Raw genomic sequence first — 18,710 nt, 5'->3', positions numbered from 1 at the left:
ATATCGTAATTTTATATTTTTTTTTTAGTTTAGAGAATAGTTTTGGATTATTTAATACATAATAATAATAATAATATATTTAATAATAGAGTAATATTATTGTATGGGTCGGTCATAGTCCATATTCCATAATATCATTATTATCTTAAAGTTTTGATAAGGTGACAAGGTGTATTTATCATAAAATGCGCCTTGGTATAATTTTATTCTGTGGTATAATCTTGTATCGTTTTCTAAAAATATAAAATTTGATAAATAATTAATTACCTATTGATCAACAAATTATCGTCTGATAACAATTATTCAATTGATCAAAAATTACAATTACAAAATAATATTATGTCAATAATTAAATTATTAATTTATATATTTTAATATATTTTATTTATTAATTTATAAATTAAATAATTTTTCCTAAAATTTAGTTTTATTATAAATTCTAAATCATCAATTGATTTTTAAAGTACCGTTAAAATTATTTATCAATATTTAATTGCCCAAAATTTTAATACGTATAAAAAGTTAAACAATTATTATTTTTAGTCTTGTTACAAAGTGTGCTTTGAAATTTCGAATGTTAACTATTCTGCACATATAAAAGTACTTATTAAATTATTTAATAGTTTTAATATTATTTTATGGATCAAATACATTTTGCAGTTTTACATTAAAACCTTTATACTATCACATTGTGTTAGACAATTTTATTGTATTAAATTTATGAGTAATATGTCCATGGGATTATCAGATTGAACACAATTTCATTGAAAATATTCTTGAAAATATGTTAGAACAATAATGTACCTACCTAGTACCTACCTATCATTAGTTGGTGAGTTATAATTATTTTATTACCTATTTAACTATATTTTATTATGATATCATTTTTTATAAACATATGATAGGTAATTTTAAATCTATAGAAAATCAAAAAACAAAACATCAAATAACATTTTAAATTTCTCAAAACTTCTAATTGCTTGACAAGAAACATTTGCAAAATAAAATATAATGAAGATTTTAATCTAATAGCAAAACAATATTTTTGTTACAATGTGAGTATTATTTATTTTAAATTCATTTTTATCCAATCTAATTGTATTATATTCTTATTATTATTGAAGGATAGTCTAAGCTAAGCAGTTGTCAACATTGAATTATTTTTGGTGAGGTTGGAATTGTTTTCAAGTTTGATGTATAATCAATAACCATATTACTATTGCTTGGTACCTTGCTATTTTAATAGTACTAACACTCATTAGTTATACCTATCATACCTAGTGTATACACATGTATGTGTACATACAACCATCAGAAGACTAATAATTGTGTCCAGTTCATCTCAAATATAAAACAACATAAATCAAATGTTTGATTTTATATATATATATAAAAAAAAATGTTAATTATTAAATTATAGGCTATAGTTCATAAAAAAAAATATTGTTAGCTGTATTAGCCAGGTACCTACCTAATATTATGTATTTATGTTATAGATTTAGTAATTTAGTAAATAAGACATTTTATGTATTGAGTATTAAGAATTTTCATAGATCTCTAATAATATAGAAATTTAATAAATACCTATACATATATTACCACTTACAATTAACTTAACAGAAGAATAAGAGCATCCTGTAATTTGTATTGTGGTTTGAATATGTATAGATATTAGATGCAAAATCCTGGGTAATGAGTAAATGTGTTGTATTTCTCTGAATATTTCATAGCATAATAGTATGTTCACTTAATTACTAATAATAAAAAATTCATTAAATAATCAAGTTAATGATTTAAAATTGTTGGAATAATTAATGTCACACTTGTCATGAACCTTTTAAAAATAGGGTCTTCAAATTTAATCAGAGTTTGAGAAAAAAAGATAAAAACTATAATAATTTTCCTTAATTTATATTCATTATTAAAAAAAATATATTTTAATATTATAAAATTAATAATATAATAGCTTGTTTAAGTTTTTTTTCATAATTGACAAAATTAGGTTTTGATTATCAGTCAATTTAATTTTTGTTTCGAATTAATTAGGTTTTGATATGATATAATGTTCAGATGTAGAAATGCTACCAAACAGAGATATACAATTAAAGAGAATAAGCATAACAAATTTTAGAAAAATAAAATTATGAGTTACAGCTCATTGTGATCTTTCACTATGATTTTAAGTTGAAGACCCTTTATATATTTTAGTGTAAGAAAGGCATATCAAATACATAGCGTCACAACCCATGGCTAATTGTTTATGATGGCACACTGATTCCATTATAAAAAAAATCTATATTGTAGAATAAATATTATAATTTATAAATGATGCATACAATTATTATTGCAGATCTTATATTAGAATATTATACAAAGTAAAATTCAAATTCCTTTTAAGATTTACATATTGCCAGATCTAAGTAAATAACATAACAAAATCAATAATTGTTCTAAAAATAGACTACATTTACATATTATTCATATATGTATATTTTTAAATTGTCTACATGACATATGTGGCATTATTTTTTCTTATGATGATGGTTAAATTGTTTGAAACACTTAGGAGTTTATTGTATTATACATGAATCCTCTGCTAATAGCAAACCGTTACGTCATATTATAATATTACTTTTATTTGTTTTGAACATTTAGTCAACAGATTGTTAACTTATATTATTAAGTGTTGATTTTTTTTTATTCATTAACTAGCAGCATTAGTGGAAGAACTTAGGTTATAATATGTATAATATAATACATATAGGCCTAATTATAACAGAATGTTATTGAATTAAAATTAGTAATTTGACAAAAGTAAGTTTCTTACTTAGATTGAGATATGTAGGTACAAATTAAAAAAGAACTCAACAATCGTCTACAGTTTTTTTTATTAAATAAACCTTTATTTTATGTTTAGTTATTTTCTTCATCAGTAATAAATCTTATCAGTTATAAATAACTCATGATATTTTATTTAAAGAAAAATTAAATAAATATAGGTTTATGTCTACTTTTTTATCAACTTTATGGTTTATCATTTCATTTAACACCTTCTTGTTGGTTTTTTTACTCAGTTGAAGTTCTTGCTATAATACCTAATATAATCATAAACAATTTTATAATTTTATATGATGTACATCTTATATTCAAAAACACATTATCCATTTCAACCTGTTCTTATGAACAGTTTTTGTTTTTTTTAATTAGATAAGCCACTTATTATATGTTTATGTATTTAGATTATTATTTAATTTAGTACATTAAATTAACATTATTAGATAAATTTACTGTGTTTTGCATTATAGTCACAAAACAAAGTGTTTGAACACTCACAATTGTAATATACATATATACATGTATTGTAAAAAAAAAAAATGTTAACCTCCTCAAAATATATTCAGCTATGACCTTCTAAAATATTTATTGTATATAATAATTTCCCTATGTTCCTTCTTCCAAAAAGTAAAATTCGTATTCGTACAACGTAGTATCACAAGTACCAACAAGTACCATACATTTTAGTAAAATAGTAAGTGTTAGGTAAATTACTTTTTTAACTAGATTACTTGTTAGTTACTTAATCTCAAGTACTAAAGTAATTGAGTTACAATGACGTTACTTTAACGTTATTCTTATGTTACCTTATTAAGTTTTCACTTAATCACCAATAACAGCGGTAATCCGAAGACGACCTTATGTTGTATAATTTATCAGACATTATCTAAAAATAAATAAGATATATCAATTGCTAATATTGCTATCTCTACTCCTGCAATCTGTTTATCAATGTTATATTCAGTTTTCCTCGAAATTGAAACTGAAAATTGTAGTTTATTTATACATGGATATTATATTATTATATTATAAATTAATATTTATACTGGGAAAATGTTGTAATTATACATACATGTAATTATATCTACTTGAGTTTTAAATATAACTAAATTTTTTGATGCTGATACGAGGGGAAGGACTGCCTGCAAAGTGCCGCTTCGGCCTTCATAGCACCGCGATGTACAAACAAAAATATATAATTAAATATTTAAATTTATAATGCAACGCGTTCTTCTGGTAAATTATTTATAAATAATTAACGTCGTTACAAAAAAATAATAGTAACGAAGTTATCATAACGTTACTGAAAGTTGTAGCTACGTTACAGTAACGAGTAACGGACGTTATGTTACTACCCAACACTGCATTTTATTACTTTATAAATTAATATGATAGATATGAGTACAAAATGATGTGATTTTAGAATTTATGTAGTGATGATCATTTTTATCAAAATATTACATAATTTTGTAGACCAACAATAAATTAATAATATTATGTTTATGTCTTGCCAAAAAATGGGACAAGACAATAATATCAAAACATTAAATTAGGTATTAAATTGTGGACTATGTCATACTCAAATTACCAACAAGCCATAAAATATTAACTATTACGTATTTATACGTTGGCGGACAAAACACCTTTTTTTACTAAATTCTCAAAGTAAACAAAATACATTTGTTTTATCTATTTATTATAATTATAATATTTAATACTAGGTATAACAAAAATGTACATATTGATATTTTGTACAATAGGTAGTTATTAACTTTATTTAACAATTTAACAATGTTGAAGAAATAAAATATGACGTTTATTGCGAGCCACACTGAAACCCGTTCGCCAGCCGTACGAGCACGCGGGCGGCGGGCCACATGTTTGATACAATGATACCACTATGGCACTATCGTATTAAATAATTCGCAGTTTTTTTCGAAACTAGAAAAAATATTAAAAATCAGGAAATTGATGAAATTAAAATTTTAAAACGTCAATATTTTCAGAAAAAAAACTCTACAAAATGGCTATCTTCAATTTTTTTTTAAATAATTAAATAAAAAAATAAATTTTTTAACTTTTTTACCAAAACATAAAAAAAAATTAAAACATGAAAAATTTGTAGTTCTTGTCCCTGTGAATCTTATTAAAAAAACAGAATTATGATATCTCTATTATTTCAGGAGATATCGCAATGGGTAAATCCTGGCGGGACACTCTGTATATCTTTCCATGATGTTACATGTTGCAAAAAGAAATGTATCCCAATGTTGACAGCAGTATCAATGTTTTAATAACATTTGCGTTATTTGGTGTACAAAAACATAAAATATTATTGTCATACATCCAATTACACGAATACAGTACATTGCGACACAAACGTCGTCGAAAAACACTTTTATATGATATACAGCACAACCCGTTAAAGCTACCGAGAACAACTAAACAATATAAATACGATATAATGGATGAATGGGCTTTGAATCAAACATCAGTGCTCTACGTAATATAGTATACGTGTAAATTTAAGCAAAAAGATAGAATAAATACCTCGTACATCGATCGGCGTTTGCGATCCTATGTGAGAAAATAAAAAGCGAAGAAAACCGTCCGGAGGACCGTCGTCGGCAGTCGTACTCGTTTCCGCAATCGCGACCGCTACAAACGCAAACGGCAAAAAACCTATATACGTGCGGCTTTCAAAAAAAAAAACGGAAAAGAACGGATTGGAAAAACTCTGGAAAAGTGGAAAATATTCAAAAAATCACGATAGTAGAAACATTGATTATAAGTTAGTATTTACTATTTAGTATTAGTATTAGTATTTATAATCAATGATATAATCTACCGCACGGCGCACAATGCACATAACCCTTATGACATAGAGCTTTGCCTTTTTCTATGCGACCGCTGCGCATTCTTTATATAGTAAACAAAATATTTTTCACGTTTTATTATACAAGAGAAAGAAAGATGATTATATTACCAATCCGTAAAATAGAGGAGGTAAATATGTAAATAATATTGATAGTATATAAAAATAATAAAAATGTTATTAATGAGCGCTCACTTGGTACAACGACAGTATTTTACCAGAATGTGTAATTTTAGACACGTCTGAGTATAATTATAATTTATAATATTATTGTATCGATTACCGTATTTGTAAGTTAACAGTTTTTCTATAACTTATCACTTATCAGCCATTAATCGGTGTATAATACCATGTCCCGCCGCGGCGCCGCATGCCCGGTTTTTTTTTTTTGAATGAATGAATAAAAAAAAATACAAACATCACAAGAATTTCTGAATTCTCTTTGTCCTTCGGGATTTCCTCCTCATAAGCTAAAATTAAAAATTGGTGGTCCAATTACATTATTACGTAATCTTCAACCACCGAACTTATGAAACGGTACAAGATTACAAATAAAATCGTTGCGAAATAATATTATAGAAGCCGTAATTTTTACAAGGCCAGCAAAAGGAGAAATTGCATTTATTCCAAGAATTCCCATGATTCCCTCTGACTTCCCGTTTTCTTCCAAACGGCTTCAATTCCCGGTTAAAGTTTCTTTTGCGATTACGATAAACAAAGCTCAAGGTCAAACATTCAAGTACGTTGGCCTAGATCTTCGTACAGAGTGCTTTTCACATGGACAATTATACGTGGGATTTTCTTGGATTTTCTCGGACCCAAATCATCTTATGATTTTAATTTCAACAGGAGATAAAACAAAAATACGTCATATACTCAGAAGTCTTATAAAATTCTTTATCAACCATACCAATTACTCAGCATTTCTTTTTTATCTGTATTTATTTTTAATAAAAATATATTTATCATTTATACCGCTAGATAAATTTCAATCCGTTTTCATTAACCGTTTTTTATATTTACTTGCCGATCACATTAAACAATAATATTTTAATAAAAAATTTCTACATATCATGGTCCGAAGGAAAAATAAACATCCAATCACGGGCGAAGTAGTGGCGGGTCAGCTATATATAGATATTTTAGGTTTTTAGTGTTTTTACATTAATTTTGTAGGATTTTTTACGCCGCATCATTTGGTGGTACTGTAATATTGTTCCATGTGTTACTGTTATCATGCTATTTATACGTGCATTTGGGTTTGGAAAGGGTGAACACCACAAACACTATAAACTTTTTATTATTTCTAACAAATCTAACATGATCGTGTTCATATTTAATAACGGTAATAAGCTAGTGTAAATTAATATGTTTTTGAATTTATATTACCTTATTTATTGTAGGTAGTAAGTAGTGAAATCGTTTTGTTTAAATAAAAAAAATTGAAACGAGAGAGATCCAAACAACTGTTAACTATGGTAAAAACTAAGTTTTTTAATAATAATAATATGTTTTAATTATATTCCATACAAATATAGGTACTACTTATTATATACTCCAATGAAATAATTTAATAATGGAAAGAATAATTACATTTTGTAGTAAAACTAGAAGTAAATCGAACATAATTAAAGATGTTTGTATTATATTTGTTATTAGAATTAAAATTATTTTTTTTAATTAATATAATATAATATACTTCTTAAGCTATTATTAATTAATAATGGAATTTTATTTTTAATTATCTAGATATTAATTATGCCAAAGAGTCAAAGCAGTCAACATCAACTAATATAACATTACCATTATGGCACAATTTGATGTATTCTTTTAATGTTATTTAGAATTCTGATTTTAATGTAAGATTTTATTTTCTATGAACACTTATAATTATTATACTTTATGTATTACTAAGTAGGTATTTAACAATCATTTTATTTATTTTATTAGGACCAAAATTAATCAATGTAACAATTCAAACATAGAAGTTGAAAATTAAGCTGATGTCAATGATATTAGTCATGTATCTTCAAAAATGAATGTTCAAGTCAGTAAATATTTACAAATGTTTAAACTTGTTTATCAATATTATTTACTTTAATTACGGGAATATATGTTTTCGATTAATTTTTTCCACATCTAACATTAAAAGACATTTTAAGTATAGACAATTTTAATTGTTTAATAACATTCCTTAAAATAACTAATCTATATAATAGAATTTAAATAGTTATGTATTATTATTACTTACACCATTATTACAATTTCCTTTATACTGTATTACCTTTATTTAAATATTATGATGATTGTAAATAACATGTAAATATGTTTTTGTTCCCGGCTAATGACTTTAATGTTGAAGCCGTAATAAATAAACCTACTCAACCATAAAAAAAATATATATATGATTATGAAACTTAATGGATTTAAATTAATAAGGATGTCTGAATGTATTCTCATTGTAAGGCCACATTTTTTCTCTGTTAACAATATCAAATTACCATAGTGTTAAGTACCTACCTATTAGACTATTATATGTTTTTGAAAATCTATTAATGCTGTTAACTTAGTTTTGATTATAATTTTTGGTAATACTACGTATAATATATTATAAATTAATACAATTAACAACTTGATAAAATTATTATTATATTTCTTTATTTTAAGGCGGATAAAATGATTGCATTACTAGAAGGAAATAAAGATGTTGGTGATAATAATAGAAGAACTATGGTGTACATGCTTGATTATCGAGTTTATCAAGTTATCGTTTGATTATAAGTAAGCAATGTATTAAACTTATATAATATTATACTTATTATATTGTACTTAGTTTACCCAAATAATATGACATTTTAGTATTTTATTAAAATTATTGACTTCAAACACAATAAATTAAAATTGTTCTCTTCTTTTTTTGTTTTGTTTTGTTTTAATTAATTAATTAAATTAAATTTGTTTTAAACCTATTACATATTTATTATAAACCTTACTAACTTTGATAGATTCTCTTTTACCAATTTTTTTGATATATTTAAAATTGTTATTCTTTGGTGAGGTATAATAATGAATAATTATATAATAATAATACATTTTAAATGCATTGAGAAAATATCTTAAATACAAACACAACACAGAGAAGGAGATTTGAAATTTCTCTAAGAACAAGATTTTCTGACATCCCATTATTCAGAATAAAAAAAAGAACAATCCGAAGGAGAGAAATATACAATTTATAATTGTTTAATATTGTTTGTGAAGTATTTATATTATATATATTTCGTATAATTTTCAATACCAAGACTGCTAACATAATAAGAGAAACTGATTTATTTTTAAATGGCATGCTATACGTTATACAGAAGGTATACATAGGTATAACCTATTACACATACTTACAAATATTGTTAATTAGAATATACATTTTAGTTTTGAATTATAAGGAAAATAATAAAAAATTTATAATTCAAAACCTAAATGTATATGCTGATATATTAAAAATAGTATAAAATGATAATTTTATACAATTTATAGAGTCTTAATAAATGTGTACCCACTAATTTGCAGCCCAATCTGGCCCAGTCATTTTTTGAGTAAGCTCAGCCCTGACCGGTAACCATTTGTTGTGTTTAAGCCTAGCCCGGCTTGTCAGGTAATTTTTTTAAGTAAGCCTGACCTGGTACCATAATGTTTTATGGTTTTTTTTTTTGTAATATTTTATTCATTAACTAATAATTATAATTAATTTAACAACATATTTATAATAAAATCATATAATATAATTGATATATAGAAATTCTTCAATATCAAATATCACTTTATTATTTAAACATGATTGAAAAATTAAATAATATATATTATAACTAAATTTGATGAACAATTCTCCGTTTTTCATAGAAGCCTGGTCCGGCCCAGCTTCAACTACATTTAAGTCCGGCCTGGTTCAGCTATGCAGGTCTTCAGTACCCATCAAAAATATAATCATGACCCACTGTTGAGTCATCGCGATTGGCGGTGGAAACCCCTCATTTGAACTAAACATTTTATAATATATTCAATATATTCACATACCTACACGTATTTGAAATTTTTTAAAATCATTTAAAATATAAATCAATATTGAATTTTGAATATTTTACATGCATTCAAAAATATTACAATATTATTGATGATACAGTTTTATGATAAGAAAAAAATAAAAGTTTTTGGTTAACCTAACCTGATTTATTTTCAAAACTATTCAAATTCCTTATGTACCAATTTATTTTTATTTTGAAGCTTATTTATTGTGCTATCAAACAATATACATAAATCAAAGCAAAATTAACAAACAATAATTTTATCTAATAAAGAATTGTGTAAATTCAAAATTGTTTATTTAAATCTTTTTATATTGACTATTCTTTTATAGTTTTATTTATTAATTTATATTTAATTAAAATTAATTGTAAATCTCTTGTGTACTTAAGTTATTTGGTAAATAATAAGCAATTAATTATCATCAAAATAAAGAAATACATAGATAAAAGTTGAATAGTTTTAAAGATGCATCAGAAAATATGCAGTATACAGTATACTTAGGTTAAGATTTAAAATTGCCTATAACTAAAAAAAAAAAATCAGTTCCCATTAAAGAAGATTTTTTTTCATACCTTTTGACATACTCAATCACTTTTTCCCTATACACTCATAGAATATTTTTAATAGTTTTTGTTAACAATAAATTATTATGATATTAACTGTTTAAATTTAAATAATGAACAATTTCTGGTTGTAGTTAATTTTAACTGTATTTATACTGTTTGCGGTATAGGTAGTGTTATACAGTATGTTCCCACCTAAATAATAACAATAATGTTGATAAAGTATTTTTAAAAGAAGTTGTTTCTTTACACATATGGTTTTCAGCGGAATTTATTCTTTCTATTGTTTAAAAAATTTTACTAGGTATGTAATTTGTAACGTTATCAATGTAATTTTAGTAATTTTACCTACCTGTTTAGAAACCTTCTAGTTAGTAAAGATTATAATTTTTTACACAAAACAGAAATAATAAAAGTAGTAAATGTAGTTGCTAAAGTCAGTAGAAACTTAACGATGACATTTTTTAAATAATAACTTAAAACTATGTATAATATGATAAATATATCTTGATGCCAATTATTATTATTATTCATTCTGAAGTGTAAATCTGTATTATTAAATTTTGTCCTGTAAATATTATATATTTATTTATAATTATATATATATAAAAAAAATAGTCTAAGTTATGAGTATAGCATATATAGGTACTTAAGCTAGTAAATAGTAAACAGATATAAATTCTATTTCTAGGTAATAAACTACTACTAAATAATATACCTAAATGTTTTATTCAACTAATGTTCTTTTGTAAGTGGCTGGATTATAGTTATATTTAATAATGAAAATAGTGTGGAAGCAGTACAAGATGCATGGCCTAAATCTAAACAAATTAAAAAATATATTGAAAGACGTATTAAACCTAATAATAATGACTACTTTTTTCAATGTTAGAAAATTGGAAAACAAAGTATACAATGAGCACCATTCTATATTATTAAGTAATAATGTTATTTTGAATTTATAATTTATTAAAATTGTTTAATAAATATTTCAGATTCTTTGGCTTAAGCTATAGATTCAAGCTACCCAAAGCAATACAAAAGTCAGATATATCTAATCTAGTACTGAAGATGAATATTATAGTAGATTAACAAAAAAACGCAATAGTTTATCTCTTAATATGTACAATTTAAAAAAAAGACTAAAAGCAACAATTTAAAATTAAATATTTCAAAAAATAATAGTTTCCCTCCTTGTTATGTATCTAAAGGTATAGTAGTTGATAGTGACTTTTGTTACCTATCTTATAATTTATTTAAATTTATACATGGTATTTATTTCTCTACTTTAGATTTTAATTGCATAATGATTTTTGAAAAACATGTGATCGGTGTCTCAGATTCAAACCACGATGATGACCCCTCTAATATTGATTCTACACAGAGAGTTGAAAATAAACCTGATGACTTTAAACATTTAGGTAAATTAAATATTATTATAAAAGAACTATTGCAAGTTTGAAAATTAAATACGCGTGTTTACGCCATCCAGTTAACAGATTAAGTAGCTACGTAAATAAATATTTCTTTAGTTTTAAATGTTCATTTAATTTTCTAAAATAATAAAAATAAAAACTTACGCATACATTTATTCTTCTTCTCCGGTTAAACAGCTAACTATTTGGCATTAATGGAGTGTAGACAATTGAAATGTTTTCTTTCCAAATTTAACGCAATCTTGAACTGAAAAGTGAACTAATGAGATATTTTATGAAAATATGATTATTTTACGAAACAAATAGGCATCGTATACAAAGGTGTACATCAACGATTACCTTTTACCATATATAATAGATATGATGCGTTTTATATTAGGTGTCTGTGATATATTTAATGTATTTAATATCTACCATCTACATTATAGTTAACACTAAAAAATTTCAAATACTTTTAAATTTATGAGTATATAAAATACAAATATTAATAACCATAAATTATGATTCATAATATTGCCATTTATACTTATACTCGCCCCAAATAAAGTCTTACATGGCGTATAGTATAGGCAAAATAGGTACATTACTGCAGTGTTATTATGTTGCCGATAATTATATCATGTTTAGTTAATCATTTTTATAACAATATCATTACATTTTATTATATAATTCACGAATTACGTCATTAGAGTTATGCAAAAATATTAAATTTTATGTCGGTTAATTATATTACTTATTTTCCAATAATGACAATGAGAACAACAGTTGTGTATACATTAAAGTAGTGCGGTCAATTCAGTAAAATATATGTAGTGCAGTGTAATACGGTGACCGGTAAAAATATCTTCGAAATAATATCTTTAGTCAAAATATCTTCGAAATAATGTCTTTGGTCAAAATATCTTTAAACAAAAATATCTTTGAACAAAATATCTTTTATACTAATTTTTACTGATACTGATTTTTTTTAGCTTATTAGTTATTATATGTCGTTATGATTATATCTAAAATCGACATTTAATATTTTATAATATATAGTATTTTAAAATTGTCGTTAGTTTACTGATTGCGAGCTATTTACTACGTATACAAATGTACAATATGTTCATATTATGCCATTAAGATAAAAATGGTAGAGGCATTATCTGTTTATTAGTTGGGATTTTCGATTGCTCAGAAATACCAGCAGTTCAATATTTAAGGGGTTTATCTTACAATATTCAGTATTAAGTAATTGGTACTAATTTTAATTTAATTAATTAAGTTTTTAATATTTATGATAATAATAATTTTACCTATATTTTTGGATTTTGAAGAGATGTTACTTTTTACCTATTTTTTATACTTATGTGTAACAATTTATTAAATTAATTATATAAATAAAAATTTTTTTTTAAATCAATTTAAAAGATATATTGATCAAAGATATTTTTGTCATAAGATATTTTCACAAAAGATATTTTTACCGAGTTATTTTGACCAAAGATATTATTTCGAAGATATTATGACGTGGAACCGTGTAATACTATATTAATATAGGTATATAAAAATATATATGATTCTATCATATTATAATTTTATGCATTGGACACTCGGGTATAAAATATGCGTCAATATGTCTCCCAGTTATCAGATTATCCATCATAATTAATATTTTTTTAGTATTAAATGTTAATTTAATCTCTCATAATAATAGAAATAATAACTTACGCAAACATCTATTCTTGGACGTAGCCAATACGGCTCCCGTTTTACAAAATAATAAATTCTCAAACGGCTCCGGTATTTTGTAACACTGCAAATCCCTTCTCACTTCATACAGTCCGTTTCAAAAGAGGTATGGTTAAAAATGTGTTGGTGAACACTAAGTAAATTATACAAATTATATAAAAAAACATATATTATCGTATTATATTGTGAATTAAATTTAAAAGTTAAAAAAATGTATTTTTAACTATTAACATTCTTTGTAAATTGTTTAAAAATAAGGTTTCTCATAAGTTGTTTTTATTACAATTTTAAAATATAAAAATTATATTTGCATAACTTATTATTACACAATACACATGTACAAGATATTGGTACGTACCAAATTTGAATACTGACAAAACTGAATATTTTAACGAAAAATAACGATTATAGTTATTTATTTTGTTGTAATTTATTACAAAAATATTATTTAAAGACACCAATTCGTGTATTATTATTTAACACCAACAGAGAAGTATTCAAAATATTATGTAGATTAGTTTTAAGCTTTTAATGCTATAAACCTATTAACACTGATCGGTGATGGCATCGATTTACACGTTAATAACAGCTAGTAAAAATACATGAATCAATATTAAAATATAACTATATACCAGATAATATATACGATTTGTTTTTTAAATAAGTTAGTAATTAGTTGTTGTTTAAATGTTTAAATGTCTGGCTAATATCTAATAATATTACAATATAATATAATACAATATATTATGGTCTATGGATCTATCATATTAATCTATCATATATGACAATCATCTGCAAGAGTTCGCTATTCGCCGGAGACGATTGACGGTTGTAATGATTTCAACGGAGAAAAAAAATAGACGTACAAATCGTTAAACCGTACTTTAATATATATAATATTTACACGCATATGTCGTTCTGTTCGGTTTATTTTTATGAAATATCTCAATATCTTCAATTCGAAACGCGATAAAGATGGACGATGAAAGCTGTTCCTGCGTCGTCGATGTGGTTACTGAACGTTTGGACATTAAATATGACACAACTAAGTGTTACAAAAAATCGATGTTTACGTGAGTTTGATTTTCTATACTTTTGGAGCTTTAATTTAATTTTTTAGACATAAAATAAATACATATTTATTGCACCGAACAATCTGCTACCCGCCGGGTGACGTATATATACGTATACGTATGCATATTTTATTCCCGAAAGCGCGATGCATAAAATACGTGAGATACTGAGACCGAAAATACATAATATCGTCATATTATCAGACCAGTTTTATAGAATAATAATTTATATTTATATTAATTGTTTTTAAAATCATTTTTCATTTTGAACCGACCGAGTACACGACTATTATAAGTTTTTTTATCCCGAACAAAACTAAAAATTTTCCCGAAAAAACACATTAATATTTTATAATTGTCTGATTTTTGAATTTTTATGACATTGGATATTCTGATATTCATTTTATATTTCTGTGATAACTATTTTTCCTCAACCCATTTTTGTTTTTTTGTAGTAATTTAAAAACGAATAACTGTAGTTCTTTTTTTATTAAAGCTATAAATAACTGTATGTAGTTATTTGAAAATTTTACCAAATGTTAATGTTAGCATTTCTTATACATATTATAATTTTCAAAATATTTTGACTATACACTTATAGGATAAAATAAACATAGCATAATACCATAAATAGATGCATTTATTATATATATATATTAATATCGCAATAATTATCTGAGAATATTAATTAGAACCTATCGATTAATTTTAAAATCAGTAAAAAATAGTATGAGTATCTATTATTCCTAAACAGGATGGTACCGAAACGGGAATGATATAGTCACATGTGTATAACGAGTCGAATGTGAATAACTGGTTGTATTTAGAAATTAATTTTATTGCAGATTTTGTAAGTCCTTTTTTATTATACGTAGATCATAATCGATTAACTATTTAGTATGTAATATTAATTTAATGATTAAACTTTTAAATATTTTTAAAATGATTAATCATTTAGTTCAGCCAAACCGTAAACTGCTGTATACGTAGCTACTATAGTAGGTGATTACATGTAGACTAGGTTAAGTATGTCACTATAACGAATCTGTACTATTTGAATTCAATGTATAAGCATTGTGTACAATGTAAAATTATGCTGGTCGAAGATGGTCTTATTTTTTTGTGATAAATTTTACCAAACAACTATTAAAATAATAAAATTTAAATTTAAAATAAAATTCAGTATATACAATTATTATGATTTTACGTATGAAATTAATTAGATAGGTACCAAAATGTTCATATGCAAGACAGCTGTAATGTATAAAAATAAATCCTATAATATCACAAAGAGTTCTATAAAAAAAACATGTATAATCTATCATTATTTTAATATGTATCATCCATGGCAAACGACAATGGTCGTCATTTGTAGGAGACGATTTTAACAATTCTAATCATTTTATTGAATAGTCGTCAAACATCAGCCTTCAGTACATGACAAGTACTCTCTTTTTTATAAAATATTTCAATAATTCCATTCCGAAGCTTAAAGAAGACAAATGGAGAAATAAACTAGCTGTTTCTTCGGTGGCGGTGCAAGTTTGAACTTTAATATGGCATAGCTTGATTTCGCCGAAAAGCGTCAAAGGATACTTATGTAGCTTAATTTTCCTATAATTTTAGGGTAGTAATAATTTTACTTTTTTTACATAAAATAAATGTACGAATTGCTTAACTGCTACCCGCCTACCACGATGACTTAGAGTACTTAGACCTATATTTTATTTCCGATCGTCCAATGAAGTGGTCGGCAACCGGCGGGTTATTGTACACGAACCGTTTTAAATTACAAAACGCTAAAAATTTTTTGTTTATTTATAATTTATTATTTTAAAGTTCTAGACAATATTTTTTTTCATAGTAAATAATTTAAGAATATAAAATTTTTATTTTTATCTGGTCCGCAAACTGTTTTTAATTTGTGAATGTGGCTTGAGAGTTCAAAAAGGTTACCGATCAATGGTCCCATGCATGAAATTGCCAAGAATAAAATAAAGTCATTTAGTACAACTTAGATCCAGGACGTAACAAAAAATGTATAATGATTTTACAATTCTGTCTTTTGTAGATTATTTTCTGTTTGACATGAATTATTCTTTTAGCAAATATGATCTATTTAGTACTTTGGGTGGTTAATAGAAATAATAAAATAAAATAAAAAATTTCAGATCTTGTCATTATATTGGAAAAACAAAAAAACTGGAATTATTACGCTATATCCTTGTATAATTTCAACCCGGATGACGTTTGACAGCATCAATAAGAAACTCATCTGAATATCAAGTGATGTCGCAAGGAAGTGTTTGTTTTATACTAAAATACTATATTTTTTTGAACAGTATAGTACAGTATATTATAAATATTTACTTAAATTGTATGTAATTTTTATGGTTTTTTTTCAGATAATGTATTGTACTACGGTTTTAAGTGTTCTATTATTTTAATTTTAATGATACATTGATAAATTACAAAATTTTTCAATTTTTTTTCTTATCACATAGCTATTCCATCTTTTTGTATGTTTAGATTTATATTTTTATAGTTATTGTGTTGTTTAACGTTCTTAAAAGAGAGTGACGAATTTAAACAATGGCCACCGAACAGAAAGTTAAACGGCAGTAGAGTATAATCTTCTTGTTTGAACTTTATAACTGAAAAAATAATAAATATAAAATTTAAAATTGTTTTAAATTCAAAAATAAAAGAATACCAACACAGAGTTTAAAAATAACAAAATTGTGTCTTTAATAAGTTTAAATTATATTTGATATTTACACAAGTTTTTTTTTATAGGAACCGAATATTAGTGTGGATCATTGACTACCCGGTGACGAAGAATTTGTCACAAAGCGGATGGAAAATGTGTCGGCTGTATTTCAACTCGAAAGACGTTTGGCAGCAGCAAAAAGAAGTTCAATTGATAATCAACTGTTGAAAGGATGTATTTTTTTTTTATAATAATTTTAGTAGTACTGTACATAATATTTATTTTTTTGAATTGTATTTATAGACTTTTTTATTGTTATTTCATGTATCGTACTGAACTAATCTTGTAAGTGTTCTTTTTTTTTATTTTGTTGATACATTGATTAGTTAGGTACCACATTTTTCAATTTTTGTTCTTATCAAACATCTAGTTCTTCTGTTTCTATGTTTAAATTTATATTTATTTTAATTATGCTGCTGTTTAACATTATTATATAAGGTTGAGGAATTTAAATGGTGGCAACCAATTTGAACGTTAAACTGCATGATAATATAATCTTGTTTGAAATTTACAACTCAAATAATAATGAATACCTATATGATTTATATTTGTTTAAAAATTAAAAAATAAATGAACACCAAATCAGATTATTAAAGAATAAAATTGTATTAATATTATTTGTTGAACTTTTTTGCAATATTCTTATTGATTTTATAAGTATAGTGTTGAAATGAATAAAGATGCATATTGTTAGTAACAAAATATTATTTGTTTAAAGATCTATGTAATTCTATGAATACAATATATACTTTATTAAATATATGTTTCACCTATACAGTTTATTGATACAAAATCATAAAATAAAATAAGTACAGCTATTTACTAGGTAAAAATAACTTAAATAATCTAGTTGTTATTATTATTATGTAAATATATTTGTTTTATATTAATATTTACTATATTTTATACTAATTAAATTGTTTAATGTTTAAATTTACCAAAAAAACATAGTTAAAGTAATTTACCAATACTAATACATATTTAAAATCACTAAAAATAAGTAAGTATAATTGTTTAATTGGTAAAATAACTAAAAATATATAATTATTAATATTAGGTATATAAATATAGTTTTTTTTAAATTTTATTATGGAAATGTTCAATATATTTTATAATTATTAAATTAAATAGATTGATGTTTGAACTAACTGAAACAATTAAGTTAAAATTAATATATTATATAAAAATATAAGTTTAAAGAAGGTAATAATATTATTCGGGAAAAAAAGTTTTTCCATTTAAGTATTAAATTCACGTTTCACATAGTCACATTATAAGTGCTGGTTTAAGTTTATTTAAGAGAAAGCAATTAAGTTAGCCCTAATAGAGGTAAACTGTATAATAAAT

General features: G+C 24.3%; 2 long non-coding RNA genes across 5 annotated transcripts; both read left to right on the top strand.

The window, feature by feature from the left end:
- The first annotated feature begins 464 nt into the window (after positions 1-464).
- LOC132929466 (uncharacterized) lies at positions 465-1,470 on the top strand. 2 transcript variants are annotated; one of them, XR_009662104.1, is made up of 3 exons: positions 465-832; positions 924-1,055; positions 1,125-1,470. It is a non-coding gene; the product is annotated as an uncharacterized LOC132929466 (long non-coding RNA). The 2 variants fall into 2 exon arrangements; XR_009662103.1 differs by having other exon boundaries at positions 466-832; positions 906-1,055.
- Positions 1,471-6,981: 5,511 nt separating this feature from the next.
- Positions 6,982-18,025, top strand: LOC132929755 (uncharacterized). Of its 3 annotated transcripts, XR_009662147.1 has the most exons (7): positions 6,982-7,188; positions 7,460-7,569; positions 7,661-7,757; positions 8,378-8,491; positions 11,349-11,564; positions 11,646-11,774; positions 16,765-18,025. It is a non-coding gene; the product is annotated as an uncharacterized LOC132929755 (long non-coding RNA). The 3 variants fall into 3 exon arrangements; XR_009662149.1 differs by lacking the exons at positions 11,349-11,564; positions 11,646-11,774; positions 16,765-18,025 and adding exons at positions 9,278-9,375; positions 9,608-9,739; XR_009662148.1 differs by lacking the exons at positions 11,349-11,564; positions 11,646-11,774.
- The last annotated feature ends 685 nt before the right edge of the window (positions 18,026-18,710 follow it).

This window comes from Rhopalosiphum padi, chromosome 4 (genome assembly GCF_020882245.1).
Source record: "Rhopalosiphum padi isolate XX-2018 chromosome 4, ASM2088224v1, whole genome shotgun sequence".
Taxonomy (NCBI): domain Eukaryota; kingdom Metazoa; phylum Arthropoda; class Insecta; order Hemiptera; family Aphididae; genus Rhopalosiphum; species Rhopalosiphum padi.
The sequence above is the reverse complement of the archived record's forward strand: the minus strand, read 5'-3'. Positions and strand labels throughout refer to the sequence as shown.